Here is an 8,081-nt window from a genome sequence, read left to right as displayed (position 1 = left end):
AGGGAGAGGCACCCACTTCTGATTCTTCCCTTAAAACTTGCAAGAAACATTATCATTAACTCTTCTGGCCCACACTCAGGGTTAGGGGTCCAACATTTTCAACAACCACCCTGTCACTAAGTTCATTTCTCGTCCTTGGAGTCAGCAACAACCAAGAGGTGAATGTCTCCATCTGCCTGGCCACTCCCTATATCCTGGCCACTGTTATTCTTGGTCTTTTTACTAAAAACACCCTTCCCTTGAGACATCACACCAGCAAAAACTTAATGAGGAGTCTTTATTATGAAAATGGAATCACCAGATTAAATTTTCCTAGAAGGGAGCTCTTCCTTGAAATTCATGACGGTATCTCTATTCATAATCAAATCATAGCAAATTTGGATACAAATACATAAACCAGACACAATTTGAAGATCTTTGTATGGTACCAAGTCGTAATGAGCCAAAAACGTATCACCATTTTAGGATTACTGGGGCTGAGCACGTCAAGGTTCAGACTTACCAGGTCCCAACCTTCGCCCAGCCTTGTACAATTCCCGTGAAGCCAGAAGAAAACAATTAAGGCCCATAGCAGAAGGACTAATAGGCAAAAGACTCATTATTCCTTGCACAAAACCTTCTCAAGCTCCTATCCTGAGTATTAGGTAACTCAACGCATAAGTGTACAGATTTATTCATGATCTTAGGGATATCATTAATTTAATTATACCCCACATTCCAGCAGTGCCAAGTCCAAATACTGGACTTTGTTCTTTCCCCCAATCCCACCCAAGGCCATTTATTTTACAGTTGTGCATCTGTGTTCTGCCTTCTTTAGAACCTGTTCTTTTTTTTTTTTTTTTTTTTTTTTGAGACAGAGTCTCGCACTGTCGCCCAGGATGGAGTGCAGTGGTGCGATCCCGGCTCACTGCAACCTCTGCCTCCCGGGTTCAAGCGATTCTTCTGCCTCAGCCTCCTGAGTAGCTGGGACTACAGGTGTGCACCACCACGCCCAGCTAATTTTTTTTTTTTTGTATTTTTAATAGAGACAGGGTTTCACAATGTTGGCCAGGATGGTCTTGATCTCTTAACCTCGTGATCCACCCACCTCAGCCTCCCAAAGTGCTGGGATTACAGGCATGAGCCACCAGTGCCCAGTGAACCTGTTCTCTTAACTCAATGCCTGTTCCCCTGTCCTTAGGAGAACCCACAGTACACATGGACTGTTACGCCTCAGAGATTCACTGTGGTTCCTTACTTTTTATAAGTTCTTAGGCCACATGTGATGGCTCACGCCTGTAATCCCAGCATTTTGAGGAGGCTGAGGTGTACAAATCTCTTGAGGCCAGGAGTTTGAGACCAGCCTGGGCAACATGGTGAAACCTCGTTTCTACAAAAAATACAAAAAATTAGCTGGGCATGGTGACACACACCTATAGTCCCAGCTACTCGGGTGGCTGAGATGGGAGGATTGCTTGAAACTGGAAGTCAAGGCTGCAGTGAGCCGAGATCGCACCACTGTCCTCCAGCCTGGATAACAGAGTGAAACACTGTCCCAATAAATAAATAAATAAAAATAAATAAATAAATAAATAAAGTGAAATAAGCTCTTAATCAGGATCTCAAGGACCTTAAAGTTCCTCTATAGGATGAGCTTTTGCTAATCTCTAAAGATTAGAAAAGCACTAAAAATGAATTCTTTCCACCTTCTATTTTTGCACAAAAGGGCACAGGTGTTCAAAAAAATTGAAGTTTTTTCAGAAAAAAGGTTCATTATCTAGAGCATGATTTGTCTCAGGCAAGTCACTTCCCTCTGATTGACTGAACTTGCACTCAGAACTGCCCTAAACTCACCACCGAAAACTAATTGCTAGGTCTCATGAGGAATTGTGGACTGGGAGCTCCCAACTTCTCTGCAATTACTTCTTCTTTAGGACCTGACTAAATTCTTGGTTTCAGATTTGCCTCTCCTGGGAACACAGCATGAAAAGGCATTTTACACACTAGAGCTAGCTCTTCAACAACCCCCATCCTTGACTGCTGTAACTTACCATTAACCTTTCTCCAGGTTTGTAGATGATCTGCTCAGGTCCTTGAGGTTTTATCTCAAGGACATGAAAACCACCCATGGGTTGCAGCCTGGCCAACATGGTGAAATCCCGTCTCTACTAAAAATACAATTAGCAGCGCGTGGTGGCACACACCTGTAGTCCTAGCTACTTGGGAGACTGAGGCATGAGACTCACTGGAACCCGGGAGGCAGAGGCTGCAGTGAGCTGAGATCACGCCACTGTACTCCAGCCAGCCTGGGTGACAGAGCGAGAATCCATCTCAAAAAAAGCCCCAGAAACCAACAAAACAAAACCAAAACCAAAACCACCCATAGTTAACTGTAATGTCCTTGCTCCCTACTCCAGTGGCAAAGGCCTATCCACTTTGTCTCAAGGCAATGGCAGTCATTGTCAACTCGGGGAGGCTTCTGCTTACTTAGTTTTAGGATCTCATGAACCCGATGGTCTCCCAAGCTGTATAATCACTGCTACTTAATGAAATGGGCAACATTTCTAGCTGAGCCATCTTGCATCCTATGAAACACTGTTACAATATGCTTACCTGACCAAGGAAGATTCCATGATCATGAAGGTGGTTTTCCCAGGATGAGGCTTATCGATTGCACTCCAGATGTGCTGACTCTTGAGATTTCCCCAAATACAGGAAACTTGACTGCATTGAAAGGAAAGAAGGAAAGAAAGAAGGAAAGAAAAAACAAAAGAAAGAAAGAGAGAGAGAGGGAGGGAGGGAGGCAGGAAAGGAAAAGAAAGGAAAGGAAAGGAAAGGAAGGAGAGAGCGAGAGAGAGAGAGAGAGAGAGAGAAAGAAAGAAAGAAAGAAAGAAAGAAAGAAAGAAAGAAAGAAAGAAAGAAGAAAGAAAGAAAGAGAAAGAAAGGGAAATAAGAAGAAGAAGAAGAAAAGAAAAGAAGAAGAAGAAGAAAGAAGAAGAAAAAATAATGCAATAATGCCCGGGTACGGTGGCTCACACCTGTAATCTCAGCACTTTGGGAGGTGCTGGGATTGGATGGATCACTTGAGGTCAGGAGCTCGAGACCATCCTGGCCAACATGGCAAAACCTTGTCTCTACTGAAAATACAAAAATTAGCCAGGCTTGGTGGTGGGCATCTGTAGTCCCAGCTCAGTCCTGGGCTGAGGCAGGAGAATCACCTGAACCTGGGAGTCGTAAGTTGTAGTGAGCCGAGATTGCGCCACTGCACTCCAGCCTGGGTGACAGAAAAAAGAAATATTGTTCTTTTCTCCTACACATATGTCTGTCAATCACTGTAGTTATTTGAACTCCGCCATGCTCCTTCCATCTCAAAAGAGAAAATGCCAAACTGGCATTTGTCCAAGCCCCATGCCGATATAATGGAAACACCTTTGGAGAGTCCATCATTGCCCCGGATTGTTGATGCGTCAGACCTGCAGACAGAGGCAGGAAATGATCAGTCTGACTTTGCCGTAACAGATCTCAAATCACCCCTAGAATATGGATCCTTATGGCCCAGATGGCAGAAGCGATTGCTGTCACTGGAGCCTGCTAGCCAGCTGGAGAGAAGAGAGTCAGCATGCTCAGACAGATTAGTCTTGGGGTTGTTTATAAAGTCCGGGTGCTCTGGAAACAATGAGGCTGTCTAACTTCAGTGGGGATCCCTATCAAGGTGGAACTTCAAAATACCTTACTGCTACCCAAGGAATAGGTAGTATCTAGGTCTAGAATGATCTAGATGCTAGGAGAAATGCCCTAAACAGGGTGCCCTTACAAAAATACTGGCCCAATGAGGTAAGAAAAAAATCCATGACCTTGGAGGGGTTTAAGGCAGCCATTACAGGAGGCTAAAATTGGGCCCCCATATCACAGAAAAAGTACAGAGGCATATTTGGAGGTAAATACATGAAGATACTCTCTGGTGTTCCCAGGATGGTTTCTTGGAAGCACCAGAGTTTCTCCAGTGGAGAGGGCCTTGCTGAGGTCCCAGTTGGGACCACCCCCCACCACAGGGACACACTGGCTGCCATTGCAAACAACACTGTCCCTAGCAGGCACACCTCACTGGCTGTCAGTATATACTCTTGGCAAAAGCAAGCTGTTAAGGTGGGCATGGGCAGGAACCAAACTTCAAGGCCCATTTGAACCCCTCTAAATGGGCTTCCAATAATTACACCTGTGGTGGGACATAAATGTGGTTGCTGTTTGTTTTTTTCGGGGTACCTCAAAGCTTCTCCCCTATCAAAGAGCTAAGGCTCTTGAAATATACAGTAAAGAGTATGTGCTATAAAATTCCATTTACATGAAGTCAGAACAGGCAAAACCGCACGTCTGGAAGAAGAAAAAAATGGAACAGTTACTGGGGGAGGGGATGGGAACAGGGATTACCTGGGAAGTGGCTTGAAGGATTTCTGGGGTGTTAAATTCTATATTGTGATCGAGATTGAGGCTACATTTGTTTATACAACTGTTGAAATGTTTTTTCTTTCTTCTTTTTTTTCTTTTCTTTTCTTTTTTTTTTTTTTTGAGGCAGGGTCTCGCTCTGTAGCTCAGGCTGGAGTGCACTGGCACGATCACAGCTCACTGCAACCTCCACCTTTCCAGTTCAAGTGAACCTCCCACCTCAGCCTCCCACAGGCATGCCACTATACATGGCTAATTTTTCTATTTTTTGTAGAGGCAGAGTTTTGCCATGTTGCCCAGGCTGGTCTTGAACTCCTGACCCCAAGTGATCCACCTGCCTTGGCCTCCCAAAGTGTTGGAATTACAGGTGTGAGCCACTGCACCCAGTCAATAATTTTTTTTTTTTTTTTTTTTTGAGACAGGGCCTCACTCTGTCACCCAGGCTACAGTGCAGTGGTGCCATCTTGGCTCACTGTTACCTCCACCTCCTGGGCTGAAGCCATCCTCCCACCTCAGCTTCCTGAGTAGCTGGGACTACAGGCATGCACCACCATGCCCGGCTAATTTTTGTATTTTTTTTGTAGAGACAGAGTTTCATCATGTTGCCCAAGCTGGTCTCCAACTCCTGGACTCAAGGGACCTCCCTACATCAGAATCTCAAAGTGCTGGGATTACAGGTATGAGCCACTGCACCCAGCCATCAACTGTCAAAACTTACGGTCCAGTCAAGATACATGCATTTCATCATTTGTAAATTTTACCTTTCAAAAAAAGAACCATAAACAAATGCTGAATTTTATTGAATGATATGCATGCTGAAGTTCTTTAGTGATGAAGTATGCTGATGTCTGCAGTGACTTCTTACTACTCCTTGGTGAATACTTGCAAGTAAAGCTGTAAGGGTACTTACATTTTAGCAAGTGTTCTCTGCAAGACCTGGTGTCTGCCGACATTCCAACTTCAAGCTATCTCCTCCACACCAGTTCTGTGAATCAGTGAGCTTCCTCCAGGCTTAGGGCCTTGGCACCAAGGGTTCTGTGGCCCTGGAGTGCCACTTGTCCTCATCCCCTTCACCAAGTTCATTTCTACACATCTTTCCAATTTGATAGGTTAGGAGAACTCTCTTGTACTCCCAGCCTACATTGAGGCTTGTTACTTGTACTGCACTTTCTTCCCTCCTTATTACAGTTCATAGTGACTCATTCATCAAGTATTCACACACATACAGACCTTCTTCATTAGGCTGTTAAGGGAATCAAGACTGTTTTATTCACAGTTGTATTTCCTGTACTTGGCTTGCTGACTGGCCCATCAATAGGCAGGCATTCAAAAGAAACTCTGTTATGTAAATGACTAAAAGGCAATTTGAATACGGTTTTACTTCTTATGTGAAAGACAGGCAGCATTAAAGAATTGGCAATACTCCCAAGGTGCAGTAGCTCACACCTGTAATCCCAGTACTTTGGGAGGCTGAGGTGGGAGGATGACTTTACACAAGGAGTTCCAGACTAGACTGGGCAATATAGCAAGACCCCTGCCTCTACCAAAAATTAAAAGGTTAGGCGGGTGTGGTGGCACCTACCTGTAGTCCTAGCTCCTGGGGAGGCTGACACAGAAGGATTGCTTGAACTCAGGAGCTGGAGGCAGTAGTGAGCCACAATCATACTGCTGCATTCCAGCCTAGGTGACAGAGTGAGGCTCTGTCTCTATGAAAGAAAATAAAAATTTTTAGGGCCAGGCATGGTGGCTGTAATCCCAGCACTTTGGGAGGCTGAGGCAAGTGGATCCCTTGAACCTAGGAGTTTGAGATCAGCCTGGGCAACATGGTGAAATCCCCATCTCAACAAAAAGTACAAAAATTAGACAGGCTGAGATGAGAGGATCTCTTGAGCTGGGGCAGTTGAGGTGCACTCCAGCCTGGGCGACAGAGCGAGACTCTGTCTCAAAAAAAAAAAAAAAGAATTGGCAATATTCAGTGTTAGATGAGGCATGGAGAAACAGGCACTTGCCCTCACTGCTGGAGGAAGTATAAATTGGTATGGTTTGAAGTATGTGTTTATTTTGTATTTTTTGAGACAGAATCTCACTCTGTCACCTAGGCTGGAGTGCAGTGTCATGATCTTGACTCACTGCAACTCTGCCTCCTGGGTTCAAGCTATTCTCCTGCTTCAGCCCCCCCCCGAGCAGCTGGGATTACAGGCATGTGCCACCATGCTTGGCTAATGTTTGTGTTTTTAGTAGAGACAGAGTTTCACCATGTTGGCCAGGCTGGTCTTGAACTCCTGACCTCAAGTAATCCACCCACTTCAACCTCCCAAAGTGTTGGGATTACAGGCATGAGCCACTGTGCCCAGCCTTGAAGTACTTGTTTAAATGATCAGTGTTTATACCTGTTGATCCAGCAAGTTCACCCTTGGACATTTCTTCTACAAGGCACAGTAGCACAGCTATGTATCTGTATATCAGTGTTTCTGTAAGTTGCTGGAAGTATTGAAAAACTGGCAACAACTTAAATACCTTTCAAGAGGAGGCTGATAAACTATGGGCACATCTATAAAATGGAAATTCTGTACCATGCAACCATTATAAAGAATAAATTTGCCGGTGCAGTGGCTCAGGTCTGCAATCCCAGCACTTTGGGAGGCCAAGGTGGGTGGATCCCTTGAGTCCAGTAGTTTGAGATCAGCCTGGGCAACATGGTGAAACCTGTCTCCACAAAAAAATACAAAAATTAGCCGGGCTTCGTGGCGCATGCCTGTAGTCCCAGCTAGTTGAGGGGAGGGAGCCGGGTGGTGAGACAGGAGGACTACTTGAGCCCAGGAGGCAGAGTCAGCAAAGAGCCAAGATCGTAACCACTGTACTGCAGCCTGGGTGACAAAGTGAGACCCTGTCTCAAAATAATAAGAATAAAATAAGGTTAATTCCACTTTACTGATAGGGAATGATGACTAGTAGGAGCTAGGCCGTTGCAGAAACGGGTGAAGTATAATTCCATTTTTATTTTTACAAAATCGTACGTAATCCTACACAATTTAAACGTATAGTGGTTTTTGTTTGTTTGTTTTTAAGTAATGGGGGTAGGGAGCAAACCAAACTGTTGATCAGGATTATCTCCTACAGTAGAAATGGAAAGCAAGAATTTCGACTTTTCTTTTATCGATTTCTCCCAACTCCTTAAAACAAGCCAGTCTTATTTAAAAATAGTGTCAAATATAGTAAACTCTGGATTCTTTGCAAAACAAACCTCCAAGATAAGGTTTGATGTTGCTTCTGCTAAAATAAAGCTACGACACTTCCGTGCACGAAAAAACAGCCTCTTGAGGACCTGCCACCCACAGACCACCCAAGTGCCCCCACATCATTCTTGAAATCCTACCTGTGAAGCCCAGGAGGAAGTATAGCTAATGCCAGTGGGTCTAGGAGCTCTGGGGTGAAGACGCCTCCGGAAGGAAAACGGCAACAGAATTTATTCGACTTTTCCAAGTAAACAATCCTTCCACAGAGGCACTTCGGACAAGATGCGACGGGTACTTTGCACGTTTTCGATCTATCGGCCAAGATCCTATCACCTCAAAACAAGGAGACGAGGAAACCCTGGGATCTTGATCCCATTTCGATTGAGAAAACAACACGCTCCTTGCGAAGCGAAACGGGGCTGG

Source organism: Chlorocebus sabaeus, chromosome 8 (assembly GCF_047675955.1).
Source record: "Chlorocebus sabaeus isolate Y175 chromosome 8, mChlSab1.0.hap1, whole genome shotgun sequence".
NCBI lineage: Eukaryota > Metazoa > Chordata > Mammalia > Primates > Cercopithecidae > Chlorocebus > Chlorocebus sabaeus.
The sequence above is the reverse complement of the archived record's forward strand: the minus strand, read 5'-3'. Positions refer to the sequence as shown.